This window comes from Oryctolagus cuniculus, chromosome 2 (genome assembly GCF_051225735.1).
Source record: "Oryctolagus cuniculus isolate XC-2025 breed Fujian yellow rabbit chromosome 2, ASM5122573v1, whole genome shotgun sequence".
Lineage (NCBI taxonomy): Eukaryota > Metazoa > Chordata > Mammalia > Lagomorpha > Leporidae > Oryctolagus > Oryctolagus cuniculus.
The window spans coordinates 136313348-136324133 of NC_142868.1; positions in this window are offsets into that span (position 1 = coordinate 136313348).

Below are 10786 nucleotides of genomic sequence, written 5' to 3' on the forward strand. Positions count from 1 at the left end.
CAGTGCACCGCTCGTCACGTTCTCCTCTTACTGCCACAGTGATCCTGAAAGCACAAGAGTTAGATTCTTCATCAGCCCAGGTCCTTGATTGAATAGGACAGTAGATCTGTCTTCTAACACAATCTCAACATCTAGAGTAGGAATTAAACTTTGGCTGTGTAAACGCCCCATAATGTGGGGCTGCTTGTTACTGCAACATAACCCAGCCTCTCCAGACTGATGTTTTTAGGTGCCCCATGCATGTATCTACCCTTTGATCTTGATTAATAACCAAAGATAGACAGTGTTGTCTGAGACTGCTACATCAATCATCATCGCTCATCCCCCAGACCCACTGTTCCCACCATCATCTCTGCCAACACTCCCACCACTGCCACTTCCAACATCAATGCCACTACTATTCCCATTATCCCTGTCATTAGCTCTACTAAGTACTACCACTCACTTCCACCTTTGCAGTTGTAATATCAATGCCATCTCCCTACAATCACCTCCCCTTGAATAATCCTGCTCACTGCCATCCACCCCATGATTGTCATCCCCTTCACCAACGTCATGCCACATCACCTCCACTGTGGTGATTCATATCCACCCCTCTGCAATCTCCACCCTCGCTGCCACTTTCACCTCAGTCATCACTAATACAATCACTTTCACCAGTCCAGCATAATTATTTCCATCATTAGCTTCAACATCACCTCAGTGTAATTTTCACTATCACTAGTACCTGCACCATCTCTACCACTTCTCCTGCCATTTCTATTATTTTCCTTAAAACAGCCACTGTCAGGGCCAGCGCTGCAGCGTAGTAGGTTAAGCCTCCACCTGTGGTGCCTGCTCCACCTCTGATCCACCACCCTGCTAATGGTCTGGGAAAGCAGTAGAAGATGGCCCAAGTCCTTGGGCCCCTGCACCGGAATGGGAGACCTGGAAGAAGCTCCTGGGCCCTGGCTTTGGATTGGTGCAGCCCCAGCCACTGCGGCCCTTTGGGGAGTAAACCAGCAGAGGAAAGACCTCTATCTCTGTCTATAACTCTGTCTCTCAAATAAATAAATCTTTAAAAAAAAAAGTCATTGTCATTGCCATTTTCTCTACCTCTATCAACTTCATTATCACACCATCACCTCCAGATTTGCTGGCACCATCACTGCTGTGTGCTGGGAGTCTTTCACATTACCCATCCACCCCCCACCCCACTCTACCCTCGAGGAGGAATCCTGCAATGGTTACTTGGTCTAAAAATATCTTATGGTGTACTATGCTAGTTAACGGGGGAGTGTGCCAGACTGAATGTCTCACTCACATGGGTGCAGTATGAGGGCTGGGGCCTTCTCCCCCCAGGGAGAAGGTCCAATCATCTCTTCTTTTTGGCTTAAACCTTTTTCCCCCACTCCTTTCTCTCCCATGTGGCTGCCACATGGTCCTGGAAAGACCTGAGCCACGGAGCAAATGTAAGACTTTCTGTGTTTCTTGAGCTCCCTTTTGTGGCTTTCTGGTGAGTGTGGACACATCCAAGACTTAGGTTTGGACCTAGAGGCAGTAGATGTAGCAGGTCGTTCAGCTGATTTTGGTTCTGGGCCATTTGGACTGATTTATTTGGTCAAGACATTCTCCACATCATCTAGGATGGATTGCTAGAGTTCTTATTTTTATATTCCATTTAAATCCTTACTTTTTATCAAAGTAATACATGTACATATTTTGAAAGTAAAATGTTCTACAAGGTTTATAATGAAAAACATCAGACTTCTGCTCCAATCCTGCTCACTTCTGAATCTTACTCTCCAGAGGCAAGCATTTTAAATTGTTCTCTTTCTTCTAGTTGTTATTTCTGTATTTATTCAAAACCTTTTTAATTTATTTAAGAAAGGGATGGAGGGAGAGCAGTAATGAGAGTGAGAGAACTCCTATCTGCTGGTTCGCTCCCCAGCTGCCCACAATGGCCCAGAGCTGGGTCCAGCCAAAGCCAGGAGCTGAGAGTTCAATCCAGGCACCCCGTGTGGGTGGCAGGAACTCAATCACTTCAGTCATCATCACTGCCTCCCATGGCCTGCCTTGGAGGGAAACTGAAGCCAGGAGTCGGAGGTGGGTATCACCAGTTCCTATCTTAACCGATGTCTTAACCACTAGGCTAAATTCCTGCACTGACTTCCATATTTCTAGATGTCACAGTAATACTGATGCTTCTTGCATATTTCAGTTTTAGGTTTATCTGTTGACTTTATACTATGGAAGATGAATGTTCAGCTCACTTACACTACTACTCTTCCACACAATCACTCCCAACACACAAAGGGACATGTGAATACTGATACTGATCACAGTCGTATGCAAGACCTTGTACTGTTCTTGTATATAGCAATCATTCACAGTCGATCCACTTTTCCTTTCTTGTACAATGCTTTGATTCTCTCAGAGTTAGTAACTGGCAGGTTTTTTGTGTGTGTTTGTTGCCATTTGCTTAACTTGTCATAGATTTGCATCCTTTACTAATGTGTCCCCAAACTCTCCAGTGGAGCTGAACATTTCCTTTGACTATGTATTACCTCCGGTTCCACTTTCTTCCTGGGAACCCCCTGCTGGAGTCCACATCTGTGACCAATCAGGACTAACTGCTATCTAAATATTTTGACGACGTCAGCCTGAAACTTTCCTTCACTGTGATTCTGACTCCGTCCTCTGACTCTATATTGTTGTCTAGATCCTTCATCCCCTCTTCTTCCCGGCTTTCCTTCCTAACTAAGGAGGATGCCACTCCTCAATACCCTCCTGCCGAGGTGTGATCGCAAAGCAGCCTTTCAAGAGCATTCGCGCCAGCACTATCCTTACTGTCACACTCAGTTGCTAGCGGGGCTGGATATAGAACTATAGTGTATATGGTGGTTGTTAAGAGAACTTTGACACAATTTTGATTCCAAATATTTTGTGAATAAATTTTTCTCTCTATTCTGGAAGCTTTTAAAGTTGTCATCTTGCCGGCGCCGTGGCTCAATAGGCTAATCCTCCACCTGCGGCGCCAGCACCCGGGGTTCTAGTCCTGGTTGGGGCGCCGGATTCTGTCCAGGTTGCCCCTCTTCCAGGCCAGCTCTCTGCTGTGGCCCGGGAGTGCACTGGAGGATGGCCCAGGTGCTTGGGCCCTGCACCTGCATGGGAGACCAGGAGGAAGCACCCGGCTCCTGGCTTTGGATCAGCGCAGTGCACCGGCCACAGCGGCCATTGTGGGGTGAACCGACGGAAAAAGGAAGACCTTTCTCTCTATCTCTTGCACACTGTCCATTCTGCCTGTCAAAAAATAAATAAATAAATAAAAACGTTTTCATCTCCAGAGTTTTGATATTTCACTGCAGTGAGCCTTGGGGTAAATGGTTGTGTTACAATTGATTTTTTTTTTTTCAATTCAATTTGCTATGTACTCATAGAAAATTTTCAATCTGTAAATTCAAGTTCTTGAGTTCTAGCAGATTTTCTTGTATGTTTTTTGTTTGATCATTTCACCTCTATTTTATTTCTCTCTGGAGCTTAGATGATTATCCTAGTCTGATCATCTCATTTTTTTTTCTGTCAATTTCCATTTCTTTGATATTTTTGTTCTACTTTTTGGGAATCTGTCTTGACTTTATCTCTACAACCTGCTTTATTTTGATTTGATTTTTAAAATCAAATAAGGATTTTTATGTGTCTTTTCCAACAACATTTTTATACCTATAAAAAAAGACCTCTAGTTGTCATTTGAAAGAGGCATCATCTTCTATCATTCTGAAAATGTTCATCACAATCTCTGTGCTGTTTCCTTCCCCCTCTCTGCTTGGATCCCTCTCTCAGCTGAATATCTTCCTTAAATATCAAGCAGATCTTAGTTTCCCACTCATATTGAAGTGTCAGGCACCAAAATACTCATTGAAAGTGGTGGGAATAGAAGAGAAAAGGTGTTGACAGGTGGGCTTCTCCATCGGGCAATTGAGTGGGACTCACATTTTCCCTGAAAGACTAAATACCAACACCTGCAAGTCTTTTCTCTTGGGAAAATCTGTTTTCCCAGGAAAGTCTCTTCCAGCATCTTGCTGTTATGATATTAACTTGGCTACCAGAGTTCTGGGACTTGGATGAGGAAGAGAGCCGAGAGCCTCACCTTTCAGGAAACAGGCTCATCCTTAATCCCCGTGTTTTCAGGTTGGCTCCTCAGCCCTCCCTCAGCTGGGCCTGGTGCCTCTGTGTCCAGAAACTTCTTGGTTCTGTATCCCAGAGCATAAATCTGCTTTGTGCCAGCACAGAAGGTGATGATTACCTAGATGCACAGGGTAGAGGAATACATCTGGGATGGGAAAGTTCTGATTCTTTTCAAAACATGCGAGCAACTCTCCAATTTTCCAACCTCATTCTGAATCCTTGCCTTCAGAAGTAACTGGTACCTCCAAAACCCAGGTCTTTCTTGGATTCTGTGTCTAGAAGTATTGTGCTACCTGTTGGCTCCTGCCCTCCAGCCCTACACCCTTGCAGGCTGAGTTTTCAGTTTTCTGTGGTCTGCTAAGTCAGGTTCCACTCATCCATCTACTTCCCGATTTCTAGATTATTAGCTTCTCCTGTCTGCTGCTGCTTCCTCTCCCCTTCTCTTGTTCTTTGTGGGTCTGTGCCTTCTTTAAAAATACCATTAATGACATTTTAGTGGGGCTTCTGGAGGTCACCAAGGTAAACATATGTGTTCAATCAGTGATGATGAAGTCTAATGATCTCTGTTATGATGTAGAGCCACAGCAACCATTCATCATAAAGGAGCCTTCTACTCTGCTTTATTGCCTCCTTTGCACCTTCATCTACTGGAGTGAATGGTAGTGAAGGTAGTCCTGATTGCAAATCACCACATCTCACCGGGACTCCAAATCAGGCGTGATATATCTACCATCCTGGACAACATAAACATTGCCACCTGTAACACAGCCTGTGTCACCACCACCACCCTCACGTTCACGCCATCACTGTCTCTGTCATGGTCTCTCTCACTTCCACCTCTGCCTCCGCCGTCGCCTGAATCACCTTCACCATCAGCACCGTCGTGGTGTCCATCATCGCCATCACTTCTGACATCACCGCCACTTTCTCAGCATCACTATCTCATCATGAGGACCATCAACTCCGTTGCCACCCCTCCCTTACCTCTCACCAAGACTCCCGCCATCCGCGGGCATTATCTCCTGCAGATACATTTCTACACTGCACACTGAATACATTCTTCTCCCATGAGCTTTAACAGAGACTTCAGCAACATGGAGAAGTGACTTCCACCTTTGAACACACACAGCTTTCTTCTCTTGGAGAAAGAGAAGGGTAGAAAGGAACCCACTGATTTCTCTAGCACAAGCCACACACATGGGGTGGGGTAGGGGCGGGGCAACTTGCACTGAGCCCTTTGTAGGCAGGAGGCATGACAGTAGACAAGTTAGATAGAGTCCTCTTGAGTGAGAATCATTGCTCTGGTTTTACAAGAAGGAAACTGAGATTCCCAGATGCTAAATGACATACTCAAGGCCACACAATTAATAAGTGGTGGAGCCAAGATTCCAACCCTTTGTGACTTCAAAGTCCATATTCTTTCCATTACACTATGCTGGCAAGAAATCTCAGCACAACGGGATATGAATGTGAGCAGAGAGAGCCATGGTCCTGGTCCCTAATCCCAGGGAGATCTGGTCTGATGATGCAGGAAGAAGCCCCTCTCTCAAACAGAGATGGTCGCTGTGATGTGATGAGGCAGACTGAGTCCCAGCGCTGCAGACTCGACTCTGCGTGGAAGCCTGATCCCAGCCAGTCTGCACAGTGCCCAAGCCCTGCCACCTCTCCCTGACCTCAGCTTCCCTGAGGGGGAGGCAGCGAGTGTGGACATCCAGTCCTGGGAATGCCTGGACTTGGGAGAGCTGAGCTATTTTGGGATTGTTTACATTTGGAATCTTCCTGATCTTTGGTCCCAGAAAAACACCCACATGTTGGAAACTCTTCCGAGTTATTCACTGTTGGGGTTTTTCTTCATCTCCTTCAGCTTTTTCGTCTTCTTGGATGGAAAAAAAATCTGCTAGTGATTAGTCACAACCTGTGAGGCTCGGCTTTTGACAGCCCCACTGAGAAGAGGGAGACAAAGAGGCTCAGAGAAAGGCTCACGGCAGCTGCTGCTGGGAAGGAAACGGGGCTCACAGCTCTGACCTGTGGGGTGAGGGATGGTCCATTCACCTCCATCTACCACGGACAAGCACTCCCTGGATGCAGGGCCCTCTGTGGCTGCTCTGTTCCAAGCCCTCCTCCCAAGTTCACAGAGAGCACAGGCCAGAGAATGTGTTAGAAAGAAGCCAGGGGGTCAGTGCCCGGGCAAAGAGGAGAAGAGGAGAGGAGGAGCAGGTGACAAGCACGAAGCACGAAGCACGAAGCATGCCTGTTCTATGGGGTCCCTTTGGCCACAGCCTCCACTGCCAACCCAGAGTGCTCTTGTTCGGGGTAGGCATATGAACTATAAGCATCAATCCCAAACCTCCTTGTGAAGCCATGAGATCTCTTTGTTCTCCTAGAAATCCCTGGGTGTGAGCAGGGCTCTTGGTGTTCTTTTTTCTTTTCTTCTTTTTTTTTTTTTTTTTTTTTTTTTTGAGAGCAGGCTGAGGGCAGGGTGGGGCTGAGCACTGTCCACTGAGGCCTGGACAAAGGGAGATTGTTTTAGCTGAAGGACTGGGCCTGGAAGTCATATCTGGATCCAATTTTTAAATCTAAGGATTGTGAAACATGGTGGGGAAGGGGTAATAAAGGGAATTTGGGAAATCTCCCTTGGTGTGGGCCTTTTAAAAGAGATTTCAGGGCAACAAAGGGAAAACCAATTAATACAATAAACAACAACACAGCGAGATGGCTTAATGTCAGGGGGATGACAGAGCCACCCGTAGGGTGGGTGGGACCCAGGCAAATATATTTTTATTTTGCCAGGCTCCTGTCTATATAAACAATTTGAGTCATTCGAAATTAGCATGTCAGCGCCGTGCTGAAAGCCCAGTCTCGTGTGATCCCATACCAAGAAATAACTCACCAGCCAGGGGAGCAATCCACCCACCAGACTGCCCTCCTGGAAATAAGTATAGCTATAAGGCCTCAGGACAACTGCATAGGTGAGAAGCCCATTGCTCCAGGGGACATCTGGTCCACCCCACCCATGAACTTGAGGCCAGAGAATAGCCACACGTGTTCCAATACGAGGACCCCAACAGACAGCACTGCCTGCCCTAGTTAGTCTCAGACACAGAGGGAGACCTAGAACATTTCAAAGGACGCCCTTCTCCCCCAGGTTTTGGGGCAGGGGAAGGAGGGGGTATCCTGGGGCTGGAAGCAGTTACATCTCAGCGAGGCCCCTTGTATCTCTGCACTGAGGCAGGCTGAGGGACAGAGACTCTGGACACATGTCCTGGCTGTGCGATCTCATCCTGTGTTTCTCACCTGTAGACTAGTGTACGATGCCTAGCGCAGAGAGCAGTTGTGAAAGTTTACTCCAGTGGCCTACAGAGAGAGGACTTGCCCGTGCACAGTGGGACTCAGGTCTGGAATCTCAGCACTGCCCTCCAGAGCCCCCGGGGCAAGGCTACCCTGGCCCCACCTCTCCTTGCCCTCAGTGCTAGCCCTGGAGCCATACACACTCCTCTCTAGAGAAGAGACGTTCCCCCGGGAAAGAGCACAGGCCAGATAAAGATCTGGTATTGAGAGCAGTCAGTCCAGGTCACTGGGTCCCAGGGACAGACCTGACCTGAGGGGTGTAAGGCCCAGGCCGGCTCACCAAAGTAAGGTTCTTAAGAAAGTAAAGCCAGCGAGAGCACCGCCAGCTTGGACTACAGGGAAAGAGAGAGGAGGAAACAAGAGACAGCACCGTGACAATGAAAGCAGAGAGACAAGAAACAAGGGAAGCATCCTACCTGGAAAGGCAAGGACACGGGCTCCCCTGTGGGGGCTGCAGGACCAGGGAGCTGGGGGACGCTCTGGGCTGGGGGGTCATCCCAGCCTTACTGTAGGAAGAAGGGCTGGCAGTGGAGCCCTGGAAGAAAGCTGTTCAAGCCTCCGTCTTGATTCCGTCCCAGGTGTGATGCTCCCAGGGGTGGCCTGGCACAAGTCCACGTCCCCTCCCCCGAAGCTGCCCCACAAGCAGCTGGGGGGCCACCAGAATCGGGAGGCCAGGTGGGAAGCGGAGTTCAGGCCCTCTCTGTCATCTCCTTCTCCACTGATTGCTCACCCCTTCCCAACAATTCAGGAGAATTCCCTCTGAGGGTACCTGCCCTTCCCCGTGCAGGCAGACTGAGGCCTGAGGGAGCGCCAGCACTGCCACGCCATGCGAGAACGCCCCCCAGGACATAAGCAAAGGAAGCCCTTGGCAATGACCCAGCACTGGCCCATCAGGAGGACACGCCACGTACTTGCCCTTCCAAGTTCTCTGCTGCCAGGTAGCCAGCGTACACCTGCATGCCTTCCCCTCATACTGTGGAGCCCCTGAATCCTCAGCCAGGGAGGCAGCCCTGCCCAACCTCCATCTCCATTTGGAAATGCCCCATCACTCCACCTATCCACTTTTAAAGACCAAAATGTAGTGAGTCAAAGATTTCCTCTTCTAGTTACAAATTTAAGTGGAAAGTCTTTCTGAGATATAAAGGTCAATGCCATTTCATTGCCATGCACATTTGGATGCTGTAACATTATCACAAAGAGGCTCTCGTGAACTGTGATGGCCTTGGAACAACGGCTGAAGCTGCTGGAGCAATGCCACAGCTGGCAATGCAGCCGGCGCCAGTGATGGGGCAGGTCTCGGCCTCACCTGCAGAGGAGGAAGAGCTAAGCAGCTATGAAGCCCAACGGCCTAGAATGAGAGGAAGAAGGGCTCTCAGTAATTCTGTCCCAGATCAGTCTTCCAGGCCTGAGAGCTGCCACAGCCTGTGGCCAGGTGGGGGAGGCAGTGGAAGACCACTAAGAAGGCAGGGCATCTAGAAGAGCCTACATCCAAGGGGAGGACTGAGATCTGACACAGAGGATGGCAGCTGCAGGACCAGGGTACCTCGGTCAAGTTTAGTGATGTTAGCAGCCTGGACTACTCGAGTCAACCAAGGTCCATCACTCATCATTACCATTTGTGGGAGCTGTATCCTTTTAGACCACTCTTATACCTAACAGCTCCAGGGAGGGATACTGTGTATTACTGCCACATTTTACAAACAGAAGAATTTAGGTGCAGTACTGATACCATGTGTTCCTCCTGCTCCATCCCTTCTTCACAGGCAAGTGCCAGGGGTGGAGCTCAGAGGAGCAGCACAGAGCTCCCAGGGGCTCGTGCCAGCCTTGCCCTTTGGTGGAGCCTTGTCCTTGTGCCCCTCTGGAATAAGGGCAGGAGGGCTAAGAGAAGCCAAACCTAAGCCAGGTCATGAGAGGCTGGCTCTCACCAGGAGAGGAGGGGCCTCTTGACCAGGCATGCTTGTCCACACCCACCAGCCTCACTGCCTGGGGCAGGCCTCAGACACCAATCCTCACTCTGTCACAGAAACAGTCAGTCTCATTGGGGGTCCCTGTGCCCAAACACATATACTTCGTTGCTTAAGACACTTGGGGATGAGATTAAGCCTAGGCCCAGCTTCTACCATCAAACTGGGAGCTCCCTAACGGTAAAATAACTTTTGTGCATTGATCCCCAAGACGGCTTCTTGCCTTTTCAGGTCTGTTAATACCTAGCCCTCCGGGTCCTAGAAAGCACCCCTCCCAGATGCCCATGGTCTAACTTGGACTTCCTTCCCCGGAACAGCCAAGCCCCGTTTGCCACTCAGCCACTCAAAGGACAGAGCCAGGCTCAGAGAGGCCGGCGACCGCCTGCAGAGGTGGCCTCAGTCCCAGCCCTCTGGCCTCCCAGCCCGGGGCTCCTTTTCCCCAGACAGCCTCAGAGTCTGCCACACTCACCATGGCTTGTGATGTCTACCCTAAGCACAATCCCAGAGCTGGGACAGGAACTGGGACAAAGAGGAGGAGGACACTGGGGCCCGGGCCTTGACCCCAAGTTCCTATTTATAATCCTTGTTCCGGAGACGGCCACTTAAACACACATTCCTGATAACTGAATAATCTTTGGCACCAAGCAAAAAATAGCCTGTGGCCCAGACCACAATTGCACAGCTGGAGCAGGGTGAGCAGGGACGCCGTGGGCCCCGATGGTGCAGGGAGAGCGGGTGGCGGGCGGCGGGCCAGGGACAAGCGAGTGGGACAGCAAATATAGCCAGTTAAATATAGCCTTGCCCACCTGGACACTGTGCCAGACCCCTCTGCAGTGAGCATTTCCCAAATGGGCTTGGAACTCCTGTCCCCAAAGGAAGTGAGAGCCAGAGGAGGCCTGGACGGGAGGAGCTGGAGAGACCTTGGTGACGATGGCCCCCGGGGCTCCGGACAAGTTGGCACACAAGCCCAGTACCACAAGAAGCAGCACCACTGTCACCTTCTAGAAATGCCAGTTTGAGGAGGAAGTACCGCCAGGGCCTGAGGCCGGAAAAGGGGCTGCTTGTTCCCTAAACTGGCTGGTCAAGACCCCAGGCACCTTCCAATAGCAGAAGGTCCCCTCCTCCACGGAGTCTCAATCCAGAAATGAGTGAGACCAATGGATTCCAGAGTCCAGTCGCCCTGCAAAGGTGTGGGCTAGCACAGCCCACTCTGGGGCCCCAGAGTCAAGCGCTGGGCTTTCATTCCCCAGAGATGCCCCAAGTGCCACCATGTACCAGAGAGCATGTTGAGTACTGTGGGTGCCAGA